Source organism: Pseudopodoces humilis, chromosome 17 (genome assembly GCF_049639895.1).
Source record: "Pseudopodoces humilis isolate 2021_Gansu_Grassland_sample_001 chromosome 17, ASM4963989v1, whole genome shotgun sequence".
NCBI lineage: Eukaryota > Metazoa > Chordata > Aves > Passeriformes > Paridae > Pseudopodoces > Pseudopodoces humilis.
Genome location: NC_142216.1, coordinates 15,106,321 through 15,130,256, shown reverse-complemented (window position 1 = coordinate 15,130,256; position 23,936 = coordinate 15,106,321). Strand labels below are relative to the sequence as shown.

General features: G+C 52.4%; 1 protein-coding gene across 3 annotated transcripts in view; it reads right to left on the bottom strand.

The window, feature by feature from the left end:
• Positions 1–20,111, bottom strand: part of PSD2 (pleckstrin and Sec7 domain containing 2) — a 71,961-nt gene extending 51,850 nt beyond the window's left edge. The window contains exon 1 of one of the 3 annotated variants that reach the window (XM_088063657.1): positions 20,032–20,111. The gene's annotated coding sequence lies outside the window, so the exon portion shown is untranslated. Of the gene's footprint in view, positions 1–1,902; positions 2,285–20,031 lie in introns of those variants that run through there. The other 2 variants (XM_088063659.1, XM_088063658.1) reach the window with 2 other exon arrangements.
• Between the last annotated feature and the right edge of the window lie 3,825 nt (positions 20,112–23,936).

Here is a 23,936-nt window from a genome sequence, read left to right as displayed (position 1 = left end):
CACTTTCAGACTTTATCCATTGTTTGCTTGGACTTGTACAGGAGAAATCACATTAAGGAAAATCCCAGTTGAATCACAGACTTTGGAACAGTTGCAATGGACAATTTGACAAGGACATGGGGTTTTAACATATTTTTAATGCAAAAATATCTAATGATAATATGTTCCACTCCTGGCTAAAAACATTATCTACTGGCACGGGGGGGATTTAAGCCATAATGCCAGCTACTATAATGCAGGCCTGGAACTCCATGCAAATATTATCCTGATCCAAGAGCTACAAAGCTCTGTTTATCCTAGTAATTAATTCTGTCTTATGTTTAGTGATACAATTAGAGAAACACTGCCATTCTGACGGGCTGGCTTCCACCAGTGCCTTTTATTATATTTACATGCCCACAATAGGCTTGGTCTCACAGAAAAGGGTGAAATTGCATTTATGGAGACAATGCCACATGCATTCCCAAAGCATTTCAGAGATGTAAAGTTAGGCTCCAAATTGCACGTTTATTGTGTGAGCACACAATGAGCTTAGATTAAATATTGACTAAAGCCAGCCTAACACCCAAAATAATGAAGATGAGCACAATAGTGTGATTTACTCCCGGCCGCTAGAGAAATACACATCTGTAACATATAACATGCCCTTCCCACAGATATACTCTTTGTATTCTAGCTAGCCTTAGGCAGGAAAATTTCATTCTCATAAATTATGGATTTTCTTTCCCAACTGCCAACACATCCACATTACCAGTTGCAAAGCAAACAAATATAATAATAAAAATAATAAAATAAAAAGCCATTCCCCTGACACGGTGACAAGCAGGTGACCGGCTCCTTGAATCCTCAAAGTTGAGGCAGCAAAATGGAAGATAAACATGGCTAAAATCAGAGCATCCTTTCCCTTTTGTCCCCCAAGGTGTGGGAGCCAGCAGGGAGGTGTGGACATGGCAGGTGTCCTTTTAGAAAGTACTCCCAGCCCTAGCTGGGTTCAGGAAACTATCTGTCCTTCTCACGCCTTCCTCCTTGCCAGACTTGTGGAAGAAATTCAGGGAGACGCAGCCGTTAATAGAACAATTATGGTAATAACCCAGTGCTGAGTGGGGGTAACACACACCCTTCCCAGCGGCTCGACCTCTAAATCCTCTAATACAGCACTGCTTCATTCAAGATTAAAAGAAATTGTAACCCAGCAGAGACAAAAAGACCCAGGAGGCAAGGCAGGATCTCACTCGGCAGCGAAGCCCCACTCCAGTCCAGATGCAGTCATATCACTTCAGCTTCTCCGTACCATCTCCATGACAACCATGTAATTTGGATGCAATAACCACTGCCGAATTGATCTTTAAATGTAGCTTTGCTATAAAACATAATACTGAACGTGTCAGGCTCAGGATAAAGAGAAGTAACCCCTCAACCACCGAGCACTGTGATTTAAGAGCCCCCCTCTAATTTTCAGCTTCGATAATTGCGCGTGTGAGTGGATTTTAAAGGCAGGAGCAGCAAACACGGATTGTGTGTGTGTGAGTGTGAGTGTGTGTGAGTGTGAGTGTGAGTGTGTGTCTGTGTGTCTGTGTGTGTGAGTGTGTGTGAGTGTGAGTGTGTGTCTGTGTGTCTGTGTGTACGGCACGCTTTGGGGTAGCGCTGAGAACCAGACACCACACTGGGAGCTGGAAAAATGTGTCAATGTACATCCAGAGAATGGGCATCTTCCCACACACACACACACACACACACACACACACACGTACCGGGGAGGCTCAGTCTCCAGCAACTGAAGCATACAGCTGATGCATCAAATAATCCTAATAAGAATCAAAGCCAGTATAACTAAGCAAAACGGGAGGGGGGATCGATGTACAGTATGACAATGAGAGGCGGGGAGCTCACATTGGCACTTACCCGAGCAATGAGCTGTTTATTTTTTGGTCCCTTCACAAATGCAGCTCCCTTTTCTCTTCAACAATCCATGCAAAATAATCTGCAGTCCCACCGATGGAGGAGTGGCCCCGTCCCTCCCCCTCCACCACCTTCCTAGACCTCCCTGTTATTGGCTTCCTTCTCCCTTCTCTGCTGCTCTCCCTCGCTCGCTGGCGATGGTTACACCTCCCAGCCTTCCCCCAAGGTGTCAAGAGACTGCTGGAGATCCAGCAGGCAGGGTGGGAGGGACGGGAGAGGGGGAGGAGGCAGGAGGCATGGTGAATGGACCAGGGAAAGGATGGAATAAAGCTCTGGCTGGCGAAGCCCCCGGCAGAGCCCCTGGAAGGAGCAGACAGTGAGTTGCTGCCAGGGATGTTCCCGGAGGGCTGGGGCTTGTCCCCCCACGGGCACCTGCAGAGCGCTGAGGGATTGCTCTGCTTCCTGCCAGCAAATCATCACCCTGAGAACTGACACTGGCTTGAAGTTTTGGGTTGAAATCCTGCCAAATGCTCTCAGTGTCTTTAACAACTGATGCACTTCCGAACGCAGGCGTGCAGGACCCACCTTGGTGCAGACCCCAGCACTGCAGGTTGGGCTGCTCCGTGCCTCTGGACACTCCCACCTGCTGCAGCTCCATCCCATCCCATCCCATCCCATCCCATCCCATCCCATCCCATCCCATCCCAGGCTCCATCACTGATGCCCATGTGCTGCCAAGCTGGTTCCAGAGCCTCCCCCAGCACCGTGGGCTGGACCTGGTGCCTGCTCACCACCACTGGCACATCTCCATCCTGACAGCTCCTGCATGCAAAGGCAATGGATTCGTTCCTCACCCAGGAACCTGGCTCACCATGAGGGCTGGGGATGCAGTGTCAGGTGGAGAGGCACAGGGACACAACACTTTTCCTGCTTTAGAGCCCTTTTTCTGCTTTAGAGCCCTTTTACCATACTAACAGAGCAGTGGTTTAGGGCAAACCCTGTCCCTTGGCCTTTTGGTGGCTGTAATACCATGGGGGTTTCTGTGGATGCACAGCTGATGGGTGGTGGGTGCTCGCAGGGTCAAGTTGCCCCATTGTCAGTGGTCCCTCAGCCTGGGCCAGCTGGGACAGTGGCAGCTACAAGGAGCCTTCACCCAGAGCTGGCACACCTCTGTGCAGCATCACCCGTGTCTTGGTGACACACAGGACCCAGGACGTGCTCCCTGACTGCTGCACAGGGATGTGGGCTCACAGAACCACAGAAGGGTTGGAAGGCTCCTGACAGACCAACCCAGGCCATGGGCAGGGCCACCTTCCCCCAGACCAGGTTGCTCCAAGCCCCATCGAGCCCCTGAGTGAGGAAGAAGGGTTTGGTGTCCGCCCCAGATGCATGTTCCTGATTCCAAGGATCAAACCTCTCCCTACACCTCTGTCTCCTGGAAAACTTCCTCCAGGAGACACACATCACTGAATGAGCAGCCAAATCCCTCACACCCCAAATTAAAAACACCATTACAACGTACAGCCATGCATCCCAACACTGCAGCACAGCCACCAGGTGCAATAATGTCCTGGAGCAGCTCAGCAGAACATGGCCAGAGATGCCTCCAGCAGGGATCCCCCAGCACAGCACACGGACAGGGTTGTTTGCCAGGGATAGTATCAGTAATGAACCATGTAATGAGCCACCCTGCAGCTATACTCAGGACTTTTCCAACAAATGGGAGCATGAATGAAGGTTACTGTGCTGGAGAGACACAAAAATGGATCTTGTGGCCACAGTCAAGAAGCTGGGCAAATCCAGGTGTGGGGCTTTCAACCTCCTACAGGATCCCTTCATCAAAGAGATTTGATTAACACCATCATAAAAGTGTGTCCTGCTGCTCTTTCTGATCAACTCTACTGTATCTGTAATCAAACAATTATCAGGTTAGGGTGCTTTAACAAAAAAAAATTTAAAAAAATTAAAATATAAAAGCACAATCAATATTTATCAGTCTGTTGTGCTGTTCAGTTCTGAAGGCAAGGAACAAAATCCAATTTCTGCGCAGCCAGTCCTAGGAAATGACATTTTGCAGCATGAGAAAACGAGGTTCTAGTTTCTAAGAATACATCCACTAGTGGGTTCCAAATAACTGTGTTATCAATCATTCTGCTCCTGGGAATGAGCATATCAACAGCTGGATTCAGGGAGAAATCTCCTCTCCTCCCCTTGGCAGGGTAGTGAGCCTGTCCCAGTCATTCATTGGGCATTCCTAACAGCAGCAGTGCACAGAGATTTCTCCTGCTACATCTCTGTCAGGTGCCTCCAATATGTCATAATATTTTCTTCCAATTAAGAGAACTCCTAAACCACAGCAGCTCTGTGCATGCTGCTGAACTGTCTGGGTTTTTTGCCACCTGTGACATGAGTTCTCTGAGGAAGAGGGAGCATCCCGAGGCAAGGACACCTTTCCTCCACACCAGCATCAGGGGAGCTGCCCCTCAAGCCCCCACACAAGTCAAGGCAGTCCTCTGTGAGCCTGCCAGGCAGCAGGGAACTGCAAACACCTGCACCATCCAGACCATGGGAACACTCCAGCTAGGCTCACAGCACGGGGGGACACCTGGAAAAATGACAGGAGCACATGGGTGAGAAGGTTCATGTTCTTGTGGCCCCATGGCATCCACCAAACCCGAGCTCCAAGGCTGGCAGCTCCACAGACTCTGCTCCCCCTTTGCTCGGAGTGGAGAAGACAGAACCACTTACCCTGCAGCCCCACAGGGTTTATTGACTTCTCTCACCATTTAAATAGTGCCTTGACTGCTGCTTAATGCCTTTGCTTGAAGTGCTGAATCCCCCTTGCAAAGAGTTTTCCAGCTCTTGATGCTTGGTGTGGCGCACAAGGACACTCCTGGGTGCTCCTCAGCCTTCTCAGTTTTATTATGAAACCAACATTAATGTTCTTTTGTACCCAGGAATGAGCATGTGTCCATGTCCAGCTGTTTTTCTCAGGAAATCCCTTGGATTTCCCAGCTGAGGGTCACTAACTTTCAGCACAAGCCACTTTGATGGAAGCCATAATTAGGAGAAATCTGAATGAGGGCCTTGCTGCACGCAGGTGTGGGCAGGGGGATGTGGAGGGGGATAACAGCCCCTCTGAAGAACAAGGGTTGGGCCTTGAGAGCCTTTGTCTGCATTTCTCTCACACTTAAGATGGGTTCTTGTCCTGGCTGATGTCTGTCCTTGGAGGTAAGGTGTGGTCAGAAAGTCCACACCTGGAATTTCAGCGCCCAACTGGGCTGTCACAGGTGTAGGCAGAGAGCTACACCAAACACCTCAGGCTGAGGCTCCTTAACTCACAGGTGAAACAACTCCAATCCCAGGACCTGTCTGGGGTCACCCTGCAACCACTGCAACTCCTCCTACACAGAAAAGCCCAGTGACTTCAAGAATGTTCTCCTGGGAGTTTTTCTTTCCCCTGGGCTGTGACCAGTTTTCCTTGTAACCTCCTCCTGGATATACATTCAGGTGAAACCTCCATAGGGGTCTGCTTTCCTACCCCACAGTTCATCCTCTGAGCTCCTCAGCAACTTTCTGGCTGCTGGGCCAGGAGGCAGAGTTGAGTACCAGCCTGGCCAGCACAGCCACCAGAGCCTCTGGAAGTCCCAAGAGGACACTGTGCACTCATCTCCTGTGCAGGGATTGCTCACCTCTCACTTACACTAAAGAAATCTCCATGTGCCACCGAGGTTTTTGATTCCCTGCCCAGTGTAGGCACTTCTGCCTGGGAAATCCCAGCCTGGAATATGGGAGTCATCATTCCTGGCATTTCAGGTTTTGGCAGAAGGTAAGATTGGCGGTTCTGGATGAGCACGGTGCTCACTCTCCATCTTCCTTCATGGGAACTTTCAAATGAGTCACTGTCCTCCAAAACACCATCTTTCCTCGGCCCACAGGGGTTTCTCAGTGTATGAATTTGCACTTTTCTTCCTGAGAGCCCACTGCTGACACAAAATGAGCTCCCCAAGCAGACCTGACCACTCACAGCATCTGACTTGTCCTAATTTCAGTAACATTTGGTGTATGAAAACTGCATCCTCAGCAGCTGATGTGAGTGAGCAGGTTCTTGGAGGTCCCACAGGGAGTCTGGTGTTCCTCTGACAAAAAAGGGGTCTGCAGCCTCTCTTCCATCTTTTACTAAACCCCAGTGCTGGGAGTTCCCCCTCTCTGCCATCCATCATCTCACCTAAACAAATGCCATCTCATTTTGTTGGATTAACTTCATAGAATCATAGGATGGCCTGGGTTGGAAAGGACCTTAAAGCCCATCTAGTTCCAACTCCCTGCCAAGGGCAGCGACAGCTTCCACTACCCCAGGTTCCCCCAAGTGTCCAACCTGGCCTTGGACACTTCCAGGGATGGGGCAGCTTCTCTGGGTACACCCTTCCCCAACACCCAGGTACTGTGTACTACATTCAGTGTAGTTTTTCTAGTCCTAGACATGTACAAACATTTCCATTTACCTGCTGCCATTTAATGTGCTGCCTGCTTACTGCTGGAGCAAGCATCTCTCCATCCCCTCAGTAGGATATGGACCCACCAGGCTGCTTTTCTCCAGAGAAACAAATCTTTGGCTGGACACTTATTTTTTTCTTCAGTATCAGAGCAGAATCTTTACCAGCTTCATCTAAAACCAACATGCAGCATTTCTTTTCTTCCTGGCATACATGCATATAAACACACACATGCACACTCCCTAACAGTCCTTAATGCCACCAAACATCATTTTCATTGACTGCTCTTCCAGATTAGCCTCTGCATTATGTAACAGTTAATTCATTGCTTTTGTTACCAAATCCCATTTTTTCCTGTTTGGGTTTTTATTACTGTTATTATTTCTGATTTTCTCTTCCTTCACAATGATAGATTCTTAGCTAAGAATATCTTCAATAACTGCAGAACTGTGTGCATGCTGTGGAGGAGACAGCATCTATCAAAGTTTTCTTAAGCAACCCTTATTTAGAACACACATTATTTTTTCTTGTTTTTTCCTCCAATCGCTTCTTGTTTGTAATTGTTCCCAACTTAGGAAAATTGACCACTTTCAAGTGTCTTGCATAGATATTATCAATTTAGGATCCCATTCTGCTCAGAACAAATGCAATTAGGGCATTTAAGCAACCATTAATTCTGAGTTCAGCAATCAATTCACCCCTATCTGTCCAACTGAGGCCTGATCCAGAATCACACCAAATTCCCTGCAATACTTTTGGTAACAGAACGTTATCATCTGTCATTTATAGAAACTGTGGGGCTGCTCATTGGCAGCACCACGAGTCCTTCAGCATCTATCCCTGAGGCTGAAAAGCTGTTCTGGGAACATGGATTTTCTTTCACTTTGTTATGAAGCTGTTTAGGGAAGCTATTTGTCCATCCCCCCGGTTGGATCGGGCAGTCTGCAGGGATCCATCTGTGCTGGGGCTGATCTGCTCCATCCTGAGTGGAAGAGCAGCCCTTAGTGGAATTTTGGGACGTGTTCTGTCTCCAGCTCCGGGGTCCCAGCACAGGAAGGACGTGGAGCTGTTGGAGCAAGTCCAGAGGAGGCACCAAGATGATCAAAGGGATGGAGCACCTCTGCTATGAGGAGAGGGTTGGGTTTGTTCAGCCTGGAGAAGGTTTTGGGATTACCTCATTGTGGCCTTCCAGCCCCTGAAGCATCCCCAAGAGAGCTGGAGAGGGATTTCAGAGGGTGTGAGCACTAACTTTGCTGGCTGTTTGCAGTTCTGGAGCACTGATGTGAAGGGGCAGAGAGCAATGGAAGGAAAATTTGCTGTTACCTGAGACAATCCAAGACAGAGAAAGTGAGGATGCTTCAGCTGTGGGAAGAGAGGCCCTGGCTCTGGATCTTCCAGGACTGCTCAGCCTGTAGGATTAGGGACAGTGACCAAGGGCAGCAGAAAACTCAGGCCAAGGTAAACCACACTGTCCTGCTGGGGGGCACTGGCTCTGCCTGGAGGTGTTGGCCCATCTACCCTCACCTTCAAGGCCCATTGTCAGTCTGAGTCCAACCTAGAGGCCAGGCCCTCTGGCTGGGATTTTTGAAAGACCTGGGATAGGGAAAGGGGAATTAGAAACAAATTTTGAAGTTATAAACCTGATTTTGATTATATTCATAGAAACAGGGGATGGTTTGGGTTGGTAGGGATCTTAAAGCTTTTCTTGTTCCACTCCCTGCCGTGGGCAGGGACACCTTCCATTATCCCAGGTTGCTCAGAGCCCTGTCCAGCCTGGCCTTGGACACTTCCAGGGATGGAGTGGCAACAACTTGTCTATTGTCTGTAAAACAAAAAAAATTGTTGATAAACAGATATTTTCAGACAATGGAAAAGGGAATTCAAATGATCTGAAGTTTCATTTAAGCTCAGCAGTCAGGTTCTGGCTGGGAGAAAAGTGGGACAGAAACAGAGGGGCCCTGGAGCTCCCACACCTAGCAGGGGGACAATTCACAGCGATGAGGTTTTACACAAGCAGAATCCCAGCACCTTCTCTGCTCTGAGTGTTTCTGAGCTGCCAGAATGGGTTCAATAAGAGGGACATTTGGGGATGTTGATGGAGAGATGACACAGATGCCAATGAGTCACCATTAGCTCTCTGTGCCCTCAGGACTATTGCAGCATTTAGTCTTGTGGAAATGACCACTGGAACTGGGACAGGAGCACCAAGGGCGAGGCTGAAGCTGTTACAGACACCCAACAGCACTAATGGCACTGCAAGGGGCAAAGAGCAAATTATTCAATGGTTGGGCTGAGAGAACAAACCAGAACTATTTCAGATAAAGCAATTAGTTATAGCCCAGTGTTTCACCTCTTTTGAGAGGGGGGTCAGGGTGAGAGAGTGATCTTCTGTAAGTAGGGAGATGAAAAACAGTTTGACAATTTAGGAAAAAATCAATTTCAGCAAACTATCATAAGACCATTCACAATGAAACTACAGCTGCAACGTCTATGGCATGACTGTTTTTATCCCTGTGTGGAACTCCAGCAGGAACCTGTGAACTTGTTAAGCCAACAAAATATGTTTCATTTGCAAAAATAAACTTTTTAAATTTTCTTTTTTTCATTCATTTCACTTCCAGATATTTTCCTTTTGTTCTAGCTGAGCTGAATTTCTCTGAGGCACCAGGAATGGAAAGTTTGCTACTTGGGAACTGGGAAGGAAGCTGAGGTAGGTCTGGAAAGGCTGCATGGGTATATCTGCTGTTGCCATCACTGATGGCATCAAGGGCACAGCCAAAACCAAGCTTTCTTTCTCCATCCTTCCAGTCATTTATAGCTAATCTGGCCAGGGCTCAAGCTTTTCCAGCCTCTGGATCACGGGATATGTTCCCAAGGAGCGGGTGCCCCTGGGGCTGCTCCTCACCATGCAGCACAGAGGATGGCACCGTGTTTCCACAGCAGGGTTCATCCCTCCCCAGCCACAGGCCAGGAGGGACAGAGATGCAGTTAAGTAGTTCCCCAGCCTGCACTACTTTTTAGCTCAATTTCCATTTCCTAAACCACTGCTGACGTCTGTCTAAATAATCATTATCTCCACAACCACGCTGAGTTTTAGCTGTGCTGAGCATCTCACAGCAGATTTGGAGCTTTGGAAAGGTTGCTGAGCTTAAGAAGCTGCTGCTCTGTGTGTCTGTCCCATCTCACCGGCTGTTTTTCCCAATGCACACACAAACACAAACCCTACGTGAGTGTGTGCTCTCTTTCATGTGAGCTGCCTAAGTGAATGCTTGCTGTCACATCTTCCAAGCCACGGCACATTTTTAATCAGTCAGATAATTCAATCATTCATTTCAGACCTGCTCTGCACAGCTGTCATTTGCAAGCATCAAAGCTTCTCTGTCAAAAAAACCAGGCAGGCTGGGGGTTCATTCATTGGTTTCAAAGTGCTGAGAGGGGTGCAGAGGAAAAGAACTAACAGGATGGATTAAATGAACTTATTAGAAATACTTCTGAAGGCACCACCCAGCCATCCTCAGCAGACAACAACAGCATGGCACAGGGGCAACTCAGGCATCTGCAGGATTTGTAAGGTATTTGCAAAATCTCACTCTGAACTTGCAGAGTGGGGAGAATGGAGGCGGGGGGTGTCACATGAAGCCTCTTGCCTGAGATGCTCAAAGCCACCGAATGGTATTTGGATGTCTGGTTCTCATTAAAATTAATGGAAATTGGGTGCCCAGACCTACAGGCAGCTTTCAAAAGCTGCGTCTCCATTTATAATTAATGTTCCCAACAGAGTGACTAAATATTTATACAATAGTTCACATTATATGCAAAGTGGCAAAGGTGCCTCTTGGAAGATCAGGGACCCAGAGAAGGAGAATTCGATGGGGTGTCAGGCTTAATCTGCCTTGTCTCTTGTTTAAAGCTCTTCCACTTGCAAATCTCCAGCAGTTCCCATTGGATGAGCACCTGGGTGGTAGCTCAGCAACGATGATGTTCTCAGGGTACGATGCAGCAAATTAAAATGGCAGATTAACAGCTTTCCTGGGCTCTTTTTCTCTCCCTCCCCACAGCTCTGACTTCCTTCATCAACTCACTTCAACTCTGCACATCCCAATTTCCAGTATGAAAACTGCTCAGTGTTGAGGTAGGAGTGCAGTGGAGCTCAGGCTATGAGCGCTGCCCTGGTCAGAGGTGCTGTAGGTGGGAGATGCCAAGGAAAAGTGACACTGATCTGCCTGCAGACATTAGCAGAGCCAAGGCTGGCTCTGCTCCACTGCATATGCTCTGGAGGGATGGAGTAATTCCGAGTACCCAGCTGGGGGTTGGACCCTGAGGGTGTTTGGGGGATTTGTGATCTGGGGTAAAAGCTTGGCATTCCTGCAGAAAAAGTTCAAAGGAAACAAGTCCTGTCCTGGTTTGTCTGTCCCTGGAGGAAACCCTTCTTCAGCTGGATGATCTCTAAACTCTGCCCTAGCTGATCCAGTGAGAGGGTGTCCATGGAAGCTTGGGTTTCATGAAGCCAGCAGCCTCACGTCCCTGCTCAGAAGGGGTCCTGAGCAAGACAAAAGCTTAGGGTGGGCTTGATGATTACAGTGTTTTACAGTGCCTTCATCGAGGAGATTCAACTCCTCTAACCTTTGAAAATCAGCCTTTTAACTTTACCCATCTTTGTCTTACCTAAAGCCAGCAGATGGAGAAGCTCTGACTCTGGGAATATGGAGACCTCTCCAGCCTGCTCCCCTGTTTGGCATCTCCAAACAGGCCCTGACAAATGTACTGAGAGCTCACATCTGTCGGTCCCCAACTTCTAGGGTGTGAGTTGTAGCTCCATCTTCACTGCAAGGACACAAAGCTCAGCCCAAGGACAGGACATGTGCTCTGTGTCCGTGGACAAACACCCTCTGTCACAAGGGGTTTGCTCCCACCCTTTAGCTTCTGGGCAGGCTGGCTTTCCTCTACTACACTGGAAATCATCAGTAGCTCATGTTGCCTTTCCACACGACCTTGGGTGCCCTACACAGCTCTTTCTCGGGTTCTCCTGACCGTATTTCACAGCACAGCATGGGCTATGTTTGGTGTTGAGGCTGGCTTAGCACAGCTACACAAAGCTGTGTCGTGGAATCACAGAACATGCTGAATCAAAAGGGACCCACAAGGATCATCCAGTCCAACCCCTGGCCCTGCACAGACACCCCAGCAATCCCACCCTGTGCCTGGGAGTGGTGTCCAAACTCTCCTGGAGCTCTGGCAGCCTTGGGGCTGTGACAATTCCCTGGGGAGCCTGGGCAGTGCCCAGAACCCTCTGGGGGCAGAACCTTTCCCTGAGATCCAACCTGACCCTACCCTGACACAGCTCCAGCCCTTCCCTGGGTGCTGTCACCATCACTGGTGCTGCCCCTCTGCTTCCCCCCATGAGGAAACTGCAGACTGCCTTGAGGTCTCCCCTCAGCCTCCTCTGCTCCCTGCTGAAGAACCCAAATGCCCTCAGCAGTCACCCACGACATGGAGCTGAACATGAGCTGCAGCCACATCCCCTGAACCTCACAGCCCACCAGGCAGGACAAAGGGGAGACAAGGCACCATTCCCCTCTAACACCACGGCCAGTCTGTGTGGCATGGCACATTCACATTCCATGGGTTTGTTCCCTGCTAAAACAGTAGGCTTTGCAAGACAAAAATAAATGCAAATTCAAGTCTTAGAGCTGTTGTCTCCAGATAAGATGCCAGGAGAGCATCAAGGACACATAAAGAACAAAACAGCTTAATTTTCCCAGTGAATACCTGTCTTCTTATTTTTTAATTAAACAACAGCTGGGTGTAGACTTGTGAGACAGCAGAGGCATCCCAAGACAGAGGAGATTAGGTGAGCTAGACGTGTGAGGATGTAAACCCTTCCTACCACAGAGAACGTGGCAGCTGAGCCTGGCAGAATCTGCTCCATCACTGAACTCTTCACTGCAACAAGCTCCTGCAAAGGCTCCCTTAGTTTTTGAGCATTTAAACCCAGAAGCAATTACACCCTCTGAATTACAGCCAATACTCCATCCTGTAAAACAGACAGGGGTCACAGGCAGGCATTTTAGGAGCAGGCTGGAGAAGCCTCTGCTGGCAGAGACCTACAAAAGAATGGTCCCATCTTCAGGCATAAGCATGGACTAGGCCACCTCTGAAAGCTCCTGCCAGCCCTCTGCAGATCTGTCATGTGTTGATAGATGTGTAGGCAAAAGTCTGAAGGTCTGTGTTTTCTTATCACACAGACTCAGGAACAGATTTCCCCACCCAGAGACCCCTCAGGGATGGAGGGAGGGGTTGTGAACCCTGGCAGAACGTCGGCCTTGCTCCCAAGGAGCCAAGCCTGAATCCCTTGGACACATGAGTAGTTGCAGAGACTGGGACCACGGGCTCACACTGCTCAGCCCAGTAGTGCCTCAGACCCCAAATCAATGATCCAGCCATCATCTTAAGTCACAGACAGGAATCACAGAATTACAGAAGGTTTATGTCGGAAGGGACCGTAAAGAACAGCCAGTCCAGCCCCTGCCATGGCAGGGACACCTTCCACTAGCCCAGGCTGCTCCAAGCCCTGTCCAACCTGGCCTTGGACACTTCCAGGGATCCAGGGGCAGCCACAGCTTCTCTGGGCAACCTATGCCAGGGCCTCCCCACCTTCACAGAGAAGAATTTCTTCCCAATATCCCATCTAACACTGATCTCTGGCAGTAGGAAACCATTCCTCTGGTGTTTTATCCCTCCATCCCTTGTCCAAAGTCCCTCTCCAGCTCTCCTGGATCCCCTTTGGGCACTGGAAGGGGCTCTGAGGTCTCCCTGGAGCCTTCTCTTCTCCAGTTGAAGACCCCCAGCTCTCCCAGCCTGGCTCCAGGGCAGAGGGGCTCCAGCCCTTGGAGCAGCCATGCTGGGAACACAACGGTGCTGCCAGGGAGAGCTGTGCAGGCTGCTGTGCTGTCAAACTGCCCTAGATTGGAGAGGGTAAGCTCCTTTCTGAAGGAAGATAATTGCTCTATTTTAAAGCTAAGTGGTTCAAGGAGAAAAACGCAGGTAAGAGGGCCCGATGCTCTGAGCTCGGGGTGGGGAGCAGGAGTGTGCAGGGCAGAGCTGCAGCCCAGCTGCTTTGCTGGATGGTCAGAGTGACACACAAACAGCACCAGTCAGGCTGTCACTGCATCCCCAGCCCAGCCAAACTGGTGCTGCTGGAGAGAGCAGAGTCCAAGGTGGGAGAAGTTGGTGTCCCTGCTTGGAGTACTGAGCTGCGAGGCTGAGCACCCTTAAAATCCAGAAGGGAAAAGTCCCAGGTGGAACAAAGATCCTCTGTCTCCTGTCACCTGTCCCTCCTCCACCTGCAAGTTCAGGTTTTGTGGCCATAAGGGAGGTTCCCAGAACACTCTGGCTCAGCCCTGTAGGCCAGGTCTGAGAAGTGGTGTTGTGCAGCCTGCCCATGCAGGGGGACAGCCCCCACCACGGGCACAGCTCCCATGGAAGCTGCTCCAGGGAAAATAGTTGCCGCTTTGGCAAACCGTCTCCCAGGGCAAAGACCAACAAACTGGAGCAGACAACAACAGAGCCATTAATAAGGGCAAGCCTGGCATGTCCCTGGACCCCCCCAGCACTGCCATCAGAGATTTCAACAGGCAAGCACAGAAGAGGCCTCTTCAGCAGAGTTTTGTCTTGGCTGCTTAAAATTCCATAGCTCCCCTTTCCAAGTGGGCAGGGAAGAAACAGTTTTTGTAAGTCCACAGCCCGGCCCCCTTGTCCCCATTTGTATGGAGGAAGCTCTCTGGCTTGAACCTGGCAGGCTCTGGACTGCATGGGAAGGACACCAAGAGGCTTGAAGGATGTGCCAGCTGACTCCTAGGGCCCAGCAGAGACGGGTCCCGTCTGAAGCTCCCTTGGGTGGAGGTCAGAGAGACAGGTTTGCTGCTCCAGCAGCCTGTTTTGCACCAGGAAGCCTGGGAACAGCTCCCAGCTTCCCCCAGGTGGGCATCCTTGCTGATTGTCCCCTCCTCTCTGCATGGGGACAGAGCCATGTCACTGGCACTGCTGCTCATCCATCCACACACACAGAAAATGTGCACTTGGTGAGCAGAGCCACGGCTTGCCTTCAGGCAGCATCTCAAGACGATGATGTAAAACCCATTTTTGGGGGACCCTGTGACCTGGAAACAATGGTGGAAGCACTCAGCTGGCCCCTCATTCAGGACCTGAATATTATTTGTGCAAAATTTTGCTTTCAAGCCAAGGCTGGCTGCCCTGTCTCGTCTGAGAGCTATTTGCTGTCATGTCTGCTCAGAGTTAAGGTTACTAAGAATGCTAATGACACATTTTCTCTCACAGCCAGCCAAGGCCCCTCTTCTGCACAACGAGAACCCAGAAAAAGCAGAAGGATGCAATGAGTGGCCTGCAAAGCCTTGCCCCCCTTAAAATAGTTTTGCAGTTGCACAGCTGTAGCTTAGCACGAGTGTCTGGGAAGGAGAAGTTCCCGGGCCTTGCCTGTGTAACCCCACCTTGTGCCCGTGCTTCCAGCTGCCAGCTCAGCTGGCCAAGCTGCAGAACCAGAACTGAGGAATCACAGGATGGTTTGGGTTGGAAAAGACCTTAAAGGTCATCTTGATCTACCCCATTCCACAGGCAGGGACACCTTCCACTATCCCAGGTTGCTCCAAGCCCTGTCCAGCCGGGCCTTGGGCACTTCCAGGGATCCAGGGGCAGCCACAGCTCCTCTGGGCACCCTGTGCCAGGGCCTCACCACCATCACAGGGAATTTTCTTCCTAATATCTAATCTAAACCCACTCTGCCAGTTTGAAGCCATTCCCTCTTGTCCTGCCACCTCAGGCCCTTGTCCAAAGTCCTCTCCAGCTCTCTTGCAGCCACTGCAGCAGGTACTGAAAGGCCACAACAAGATCACGCTGAAACCTTCTCTCTTCCAGGCTGAACAATCCCAGTTCTCCCAGCCTTTCCCCACAGGGGAGGTGTTTCTCTCCTGTGAGACACAAGGAGCTCTCTGCTGTCCAGCCCTGTGTGACAGCCACCCCCTTTGCTCCCTGTGGCCTGCAGCCCCTCTCCTACAGCAGCTCATCTTGTGAGCCTTGTCTCTGCCACACGCAGCCTTTGTCCCTCAGGACGGGGCTCAGAGAACTCTCCAAAGCAAACGAAGCGGGTCCATCCCCTCATTAACTCTCAGGGCCTGTCTCCCTTGATTAGATTGTGCTGACTCTGCTTGCACATCACACTTGCTGCTCTAGATGCAAGGACACTGGGGCACTTCCAGCTGGGACAGACAAAAGGAGGAGATAGCAGAGCCTTGGTTACCACCAGAGCAATTCAGGACAAATAATTAGAGGCTTTCATGGCTAATTGGATCTGTACTGTCAATCCAGGACAGGAGATGCCTTAACCCACACTGCCTGCCTGAGATTGTTAAGCAGGCCATAAATAAACTGCAGCACTGGTCCAAAGCTCGTCAGCCTTCAGCTTCCACCCTGTGTGCTCCCTCCTGGCCCTGCTACAGCACAGCCTATCCAAAGGGGCACTGCAGCCTCTTCCACAGCCTCACTGCCATGCCAGGACACCTGGAGTCCACCTGGGCTTGCTGAGAGGTCTCTGACCTGCTGACCTCAGCGTGCCATGGCTGGCCTGACCAAAGCTGCAGTTTTCTAGTGAAGTCAAAGGGTAAGTGAAGAGGAGGTTGGGAAGAGCCAGAGTCAGAGATCAGGGCTAGCAGGGACTGGCAGCCCAAGGTGTTTTCCAAGAAAGGCTTGTGAGCTGGCAGTGCCCAGACTTAAACCTGCCTGTTTGTAGTTACAGGACAAGGCTCCATTCCCATGTCACAGCTCACTCTCAACCTGGGAAAGATCTCAGCCCTTTCCTTCTCTGCTCAAACCTCCCTTCCAGATCCTGGGAGTGCTGGTGCTTGACGATAGGACGTACAAACAAGAACAAACACCTTCACATGACTGCCAGGCACCCAGACCCTCAAAGCAGGCTGGAAGCCCGACCCTTCCCCCTGAGCACCTTCAGAATCTGATGATCTTCAAGGAGGAACCCTGAGCTCATGTCCCGTGTGCAAGGCTGGGGGCCATGCAAGGTCCCCAGGAAACATAGCAAAGAGAAATGGCTTGTGCTGCTTGGGACCACAACCTGCAGAGCCTCTGCCTCCACCAGGGGAAAGCCGGGCACGGGACACGCAGGAAGGCAAAGTCACAAAAAGGACAGGGCCAGGCAAAAATAGAATAACCTACTTGAAAGTAGGACAACATCACTAAAGAGTAGGACATCTGGTCACCGCAGCAGGAGGAGCAAATGCAGAGCAGGCAGCTTGTCCATGCACACGTCTCACCTGAGGGAGACAGCCCAAGTGCAGAGAGCGGTGTGCTCAGGCAAACAGCTGGAATGCACGGTCTCCAACCAAAGCAGAGCAGCTCTCAGTCTCTCTGAGATGATTTCTGGACTTGCTGCTGCCAGTCAGTCTACCTGTCCTGCCTAGAGCAGGATCCCACCCCCAGGAGCCTGTGGGATGTGTGCCCAAACCAACAGCTGATCACTTCTACCTGATTTGTTAAGCACAGAGTTCTGCAAGAAATGATCACCAGAAAAAACAAAACAGAAGGAGATTCCCCATGTGCCAGACCACTGACATGCCAAAACATGTTGAATGCTCCCTGCTCCAAGGCCATTCCTCCCCTGGCTCCAGCCCACCTACCTCTGCTGGGCTCCTTGACCCCCAGTGCCTTCCCCAGGCAGGCTGACAGCTCCTAGCAGAGCACAGTTCAGAAAGGACATGGTTAAGAAGTGATTAAGGTTCATCACTGAGCTTGTATTAGCATCTTCACAAGCTCCACAGCGTCAGGCTGCAGCTAAGCCAGGCAGGATGGGTCTTTTGGAAGGAAACACAATGTGAATGCTGCAGGTAGAGAGCCCATCAAAGGAGCCTCAGTGCTCCTTGCAGAGAGGGGTTAACACCACAGCGCTCCCCTGGGCCCAGTTTCCTACCCAGCCTTGGCAGGACAGGCAGTTTCCTTGGCTTAGGACCCTGTGTTGGAACGGAAACTCAGAGCATCAGGTCTCAGGACACCATTCAAAGCCCTGTTCCTTGTTCCTGCTCTCAAAGGAGGCAGTAGGAAACCATCCAGGCCCCTTTCCAGAAAGCTTTAAGCCCCTCCAGAGGAAGGTCTCCCTGCCAGGTGTGGTAAACTCAGACTTGCCAAAAGCAGTCTGAGGCAGCCTTGAGGTGAGGAGTGACCCACAGCATCCCCCTCAGTTGGGGTGAGTGTTTCTGGACTAACCTGATGGCTGAGCCCACCCTGAGAACAGCCAGAGAGATCATTTTGCCAGTATCCCCATGATCCCCAGATCCCTTCTAACCTGTCACTCACAATGATATTTTTCTTGCCCTGCACTGACTTCAGGAGCTCCCCCAGTCTGAGCTGGGGGAGTCTGCACACCAGCCTGGAACAAAGCTGAGAGGTGAACAAAAGTTCCTCTAGTCTTAGCTAGGGCTGTTACAGTGGTTTTTCAGAGAAGAAAAGTTTTTTGGAGTAGAAGGAGGGATGAGGCAGAGCAGCAGTGAAGCAGGAGGATGGTCTGCCTTGCCCTGTGCTAGAGCAGATGCCAAGATCCTTCCCCAGGCAGTGTGGGACAGGGAATGATGCTGCTGGATGAAGCCCAGGGTTGACAGAAAGCACAGGGACAGACACAGAAGAGACCACAACCTCCAGCCCAGGGCTGCCTGGGTCCCACCTGTGGGGTCAGGGATGGAGCCTTTGGGCTCCCAGCGGTGAAATTCAGTTTGCCAGCAGCAGGGTGCAGGCACAGCTGGCTCTGAGCTCTCTGTGGGGGCACAGCCCCGCTGTTCACAGCCACTCACCACCTCCCTCACACTTAATCCAGTAACCATGTTCCTGCCACACTGCTGCCAGCTGCTGCAGGGAAGCAAGAAACAAAAGTACTCACTCTGGGACAATGATTTTTTTATCTCAGATTGTCTCTCATCCCATGCAAACCCATTTTGACTAAGGAATCATCTCAAACCCATGGAGAACTCAATTCTGAAGATATAACCAACATTTTCCTTTAATTAAAAAAAGACATTTCAGAAGAGCATCCTCATTTTATCAAACATTCTCATTCACAGCCTGCCCTCTATCTCCCCCAAAGTATATCTGCAAAGGTGGGAGCTCCTCTGTGAGGGACACAGGGGGACTGACGGTGGACTTGAGGCTGAAGACATCTCATAGCACCAGAAGGCTGCTCCTCCCAGCAGGAGCTTCCCATCCCACAGACCAAGCAGCATCTGCAAATCTGCCAAGACACTGCTGACTTTGCTTGCCTAGAAAGGCCTGACACCTTCCCAGGGCAATTGCTGTCCATCAGACCAAGATGTCCTGTCCTGCAAGTCAGCTTCAGTGGGGTTGTCCACATCACAGCTTTCTGTTTCTGCTTCTCAGCTTTCCCTCCACACCAGGGAACTACAGCAAACACATGTCTGAGCAAAGGAATGGCTATGGCAAAGATGCTGCTCCTCTGGCTCCTGTCTTACACAGCCCTGGTTAAAGGGTGTTTCTGACACCCAGCTGAGCCTGCTCCCTCACACAGAAGAAAGCTGGAGACACACTGGACAAGGAAGCAGCTGGCCAGGAGCCTGAGTGCAGAAAAATCCTTGCAGCAAATTCTGTCAGGCCTCAAATCCTCCAAAAACCCCGCACCAAGCCCTTCCCTGAACAGCCTGAGAAGAATTGCAGCTTTGAGATAGCTTGAGACCACTTGAACGAGCTTAATCCCGCAGTACTCCATCCTGGAAGCTCTCAGGGAAGAACAGCCACCTTCCAGCTCAGTTTCTGTCACTTCTCCCAGCACCATTCTGCTGTTCCCAGAGGTGGTCGCTCCATCCTCAGGCACTGCTGGGCTCGCAGAGATGGGCATGCAACACCCTGAGTGAGCAGCCTGTTCTGCACCCTGCTGCTGATCCAGGGGATGGCACAGCCCCAGGAGCACCCCCATCCCTCCAACACAGGGATAACACAGCCCCAGGAGCACCCCCATCCCTCCAACACAGGGATAACACAGCCCCAGGAGCACCCCCATCCCTCCAACACAGGGATAACACAGCCCCAGGAGCATCTCCATCCCTCCAACACAGGGATAACACAGCCCCAGGAGCACCCCAGTACGAGGATAGCACAGCCCCGGGAGCAAGAGCAACCCCTTCTGTCTATCACGGGGGATAACACAGCCCGAGGGCACCTCCAGCTCCCCTGGCACAGAGAGTGACACAGCGGATAACACGGGGGGGCACCCATAACCCTCCAGCACGTGGGGGACACAATCCAGGGAACACCCCCATCCCTCCAACACCGGGATAACACAGCCCGGGGACACCCCCATCCCTCGAACACCGGGATAACACAATCCAGGGAACACCTCCATCCCTCCGGCAGAGGGATAACCCTATCCTGGGGCACCCCCATCCCTCCGGCATGAGGAACAACACAGCCCGGGTATCTCCCCGACCTCTCCGTCCCCGGTGTACCATAACCCCGGCAGCACCTCCATCCCTCCGACACGGAAGCCGGGAGCTGAACCGTCTCCCCCGGGGACTGAGACGCTTCTCCCGACGGGAGGGATTCGCTCACTCACCCCGTACCTCCGTGCCGTGCCCGCCGGGACGCGGGGCCCGAGAGCGGCCATGGGGGAGCGGCTGCGGAGAATCCCCCGGGAGCGGAGCCGGGAGCGGAGCCGGGAGCGGAGCCGGGAGCGGAGCGGGGAGCGGAGCCGGGAGCGGAGCCGGGAGCGGAGCCGGGAGCGGAGCCGGGAGCGGAGCCGGGAGAAAGCACCGGGAGCTCCCTGGGAGCAGCACCGGGAGCGGAGCCGGGGGCGGCACCGGGAGCGCCCCAGGAACGGCACCGAGAGCGGCCCTGGGATAAAGCACCGGGATAAAGCACCGGGATAAAGCACCGGGATAAAGCACCGGGAGCGGCCCCGGGAGCGGCCCCGGGAGCGGCCCGGGCCCGCCGCGCCTGCAGTGCCCGCAGCGGCCGCGCGGGGGCGGCAGAGGGCACGGCCGGGCCCGTGCTGCCCCCTGGCGGCCGCACAGGGCATGGACGCTCCTCCGGCCTCGAGTCTGAGCGCCTGGCGAGGCCTCGTCAGTGCTGGAGGAGCTGCGGTAGGAGACGGGAAGGGTGGTGGGAGTTTTGCAGGTCGCTGGTGCGGGGAGGGGCTGTGGGAAGCTCTGTGACGGGCCGGAGAGAAGGGCTGGGGTACCAGGCTGAGGTGACCCATGACTCAACCTCCTGAACCTCAGCCACTCCCCAGGGGCAGAGGAGAAGGAGGTGATGCGTGCAGGGGAGCTGCGTTCCCTCCAGGCAGCAGCTGCCCTCTGCCCTGTGCACGAAGCCTCCGTGGACCGATGGACCAGACGTGCGCTCAGCATCTTCTCCCGCGTTGCTAAGAGACGGGATCCCACGGGATGCTGCCAGCGCTGAGCCCGGCACATCGGCAGGAGAACCTCTGGACGAGGGGAGGACGATGTGGGAGATGGCACAAAAGGCTGCGGCAAGGCACTGTGGGAGAGAAATCCCCACTCCTGTCAGGGAAACCTCTGCAGTGGGGACAAAGGCCAGGAGGAGGAAGAGCTCAGCATCAGCAGGATGAGGATAATCTGGAGAGAGGTCTCTGGAGGGTTTCAGGACAGGGACATCACTCTGAAGTGAGGTTTTTCTGTTAGCAGCCCTTTCCCCTTCCTGGGGCCATGGAAACTCTTCAGCAGCAGCCGAGATGTGCAAGAGGGGAGGCTGAGGGGGCACCTGGCAGAGGGGAGGGCAGGGGGACACTGAGGGCAAGGATGAGTGCACTGGAAGCTGGGCTGTTCGGGGCTGCCCTGCCTGGGGCATTCACACTGGTTGAGGAATATTCACTTGGTCCCTTTTGTCTCCTCTCTTTTGATGTGTCGAGGAATTCAGGAGGGGTCTGAAAGCCAGGGAGAAAAACAGTCAGGGTTGATATAGAAGACAGATTTAAGGGTATTTCCCCAGTGCAAGTGAGGTGGAAAACTGTCCCAGAGCCTGGGCAGCACTGCATGTGTCAGACAGGAACACCCCATTGCCCAAGCCCAGGCTCTGGGGTGTTCCTGTCTGACACATGCAGTGCTGCCCCTCAGTACCACAACAGGCATTTCTCCACCTCTGTGCAAGTCCTTTAATGTTTTTCACAGGAACTCACACAAGCTAAAACCTCTCTTTGCTTTGTAGGTGGCCACCCTTCCTGTCATGCCATTTAAGATTTTACAAACATCACCTGTTGTGATGCTGGCAGCACGGAGGAGACCCCAGGAGAGAGCAGAAGGAAGCACAAAACAGGACAGACCGACCATGCTGCTCTGAATCCTTTGGCATTCCCTGCCTGAGCACCCCATGCAAGTGCAAACATCAAGTTTAAAGTCCTGGGCTGCCTTGACAAAGCAAATTAGGGGATGGCTGCTCCAAGCAGGCAGCTCTCCCAGGCCTTTACATCCCCACTGGGTTCCCCAAGCAGTCCTTGGTGATGCTTCTGGTTGGGGGACAGGGGGTGCCACAGTCAAAGCTGATTTCAGCCTGGAGCTGGGCAGGACTGTGGTGGTGGCTGGTGGAGGGATGGACCCCTGTCTGTCACCAAAACACAGGAGTCCTTCCTTAGTTTGTTGAACCTTCACCCCAAATTTTGGTATTTTTGGTGTGGTATTATAGGTAATTTAAAGCTATGGATTCCTCTGGTGTCCTGCTAGGTGACAAAACCTTGTTTTGTTTGTAATTCTCCCCAGCTCGTTACCCTTCTGTGTCCCCACCCACACCAGCATGTTTTCCTTTCCCTGGGAGCCCCTGTCCCTGTTGGCCTGGGAAGTGTTCAGCATTTTGCAGGGCAGAGCTGCTGGAAACACAGGGTCTTTGTCCAGAGATCACCTTGAACTGAGGCCCAGCTGGGTTAACACTTATATTCTAAAATTGCTTCCAATCAGGGGGATCATCTGAGAGACAAGAGGCTCCTGCTGGCAAAGTGAAGCTGCTAGACCAGCACAGGAGCAGCTCCTGTTTCCCCTGGTTTGATGGGAAGTTGTAAAACCTTCCAGCTCACTGCCTTCAGCCACAAAGTGCCAGAGAGTGGGCCTTTCTGGGCTGGACACTCAGGCAAGGGGACCTGGCTTTCCCAGGATCCAAACCCAGGTTCCCCAGGAGATGTGCTGGAGGCTGGAAGGTGCTGTTTGAAGACAACTCTTCCCTTGAGAGCACTGCTGTAAATTCCAGTGTGGGAAGGTGTCAGCCTGTCCCTGGGGTGAGCAGACTGTGCCACCCTCTGGGCACAGCCCTGGCTCTGCTCCAGGCTGCCCAGCTCTGCCTCATGCTCTCAGTGCCACCTTCCCCACAGCTCTCACCCGCTGCTTTCTTGGAGGGTGGGATCCAGAGGGGAATGGCAGGTGTTGGTGGGGAAGGCACAGCCCAAACAAAATCCCCGGATCACAGGCAGCCCCAGCAGCACCCTGCATGCTCCATTCCTGCTGGGATTGGACACTAACACATCCAAAGTGCTGAGGGTCTGGCTTTCTCTGGATAAGCACCCCTGAACACCAGCCAGAGGACCAAAGAGATCCTGGCTGGGCAGGTGGGATGCTCCATCCCCCAAATTGTGCAGCACAACAACCATTCCCTGCTGTCCCCATCACCCCCAGCCTCACCTAAAGAAGCTGGACATCCCCGTTCTGCCCATTTGGAGAAGGGTGCTTCAAATCTCCCCAGAAAGTGGCTTCCTTCTTCCCAGAAACACGCTCTGAACTGCACTTTGAGGACTCCCAGTCCCTGCCAGAGACATCCCTGTTCTCAGGCTGCCTCCCTCCCCACCGTGACTCTCAGTACATGGCAAGCGGGGCCATTTGCCAATGTTTGTGTCTCGACAAACAGTCTGTCAGCATTTTGGTGTGTGGCTTCAGCTAGGATCAGCTCTGCCTTCTCTCCCCATTAAATGGCAGAGCTGTGTGCAAACACCCTGGCATCAAACCATCTGGGGCACGCTCGGGGCCAACTGCAGAGCTCCCGGTGCCATGTGTCACGCACCCCCGGCACCACGGCCAAGGACGCCTGTGGCATCGGCATTCCCACATTCCAGTGCCACAGCTGGCACGGGGAGCCACCCCTGCCCTGCCCACAGGGCTCTCCTCTCCCAGCAGGACTGCCTGCCTTTGCTCCAGCCTGGCTCACAGGGCACCTGGCAGGAGCAGCAGAGAGCAGCCCTGAATGAAACAGGCTGTGGGGGAGCAGCAGAGATGAGAGAGTCACAGAACCATGGAATATCCTGAGCTGGAACGGACCCACAAGGATCACCAAGTTCACCTCCTGGCCTTGCACAAGGATTGTTGAGTCCAGCTCTTGGTCCTGCACAGGACAGCCCCAAGCTGTTGGTGGAAACAACTTCTCATTGCTGATAGCACATGAATCCCCCATGACAAAGTTCCCTGGCCTTCACTCCTGGAGCTGCTGAACATTCCCCTCCCTCCCTGGCTCCCTGGGAAGCTGTGG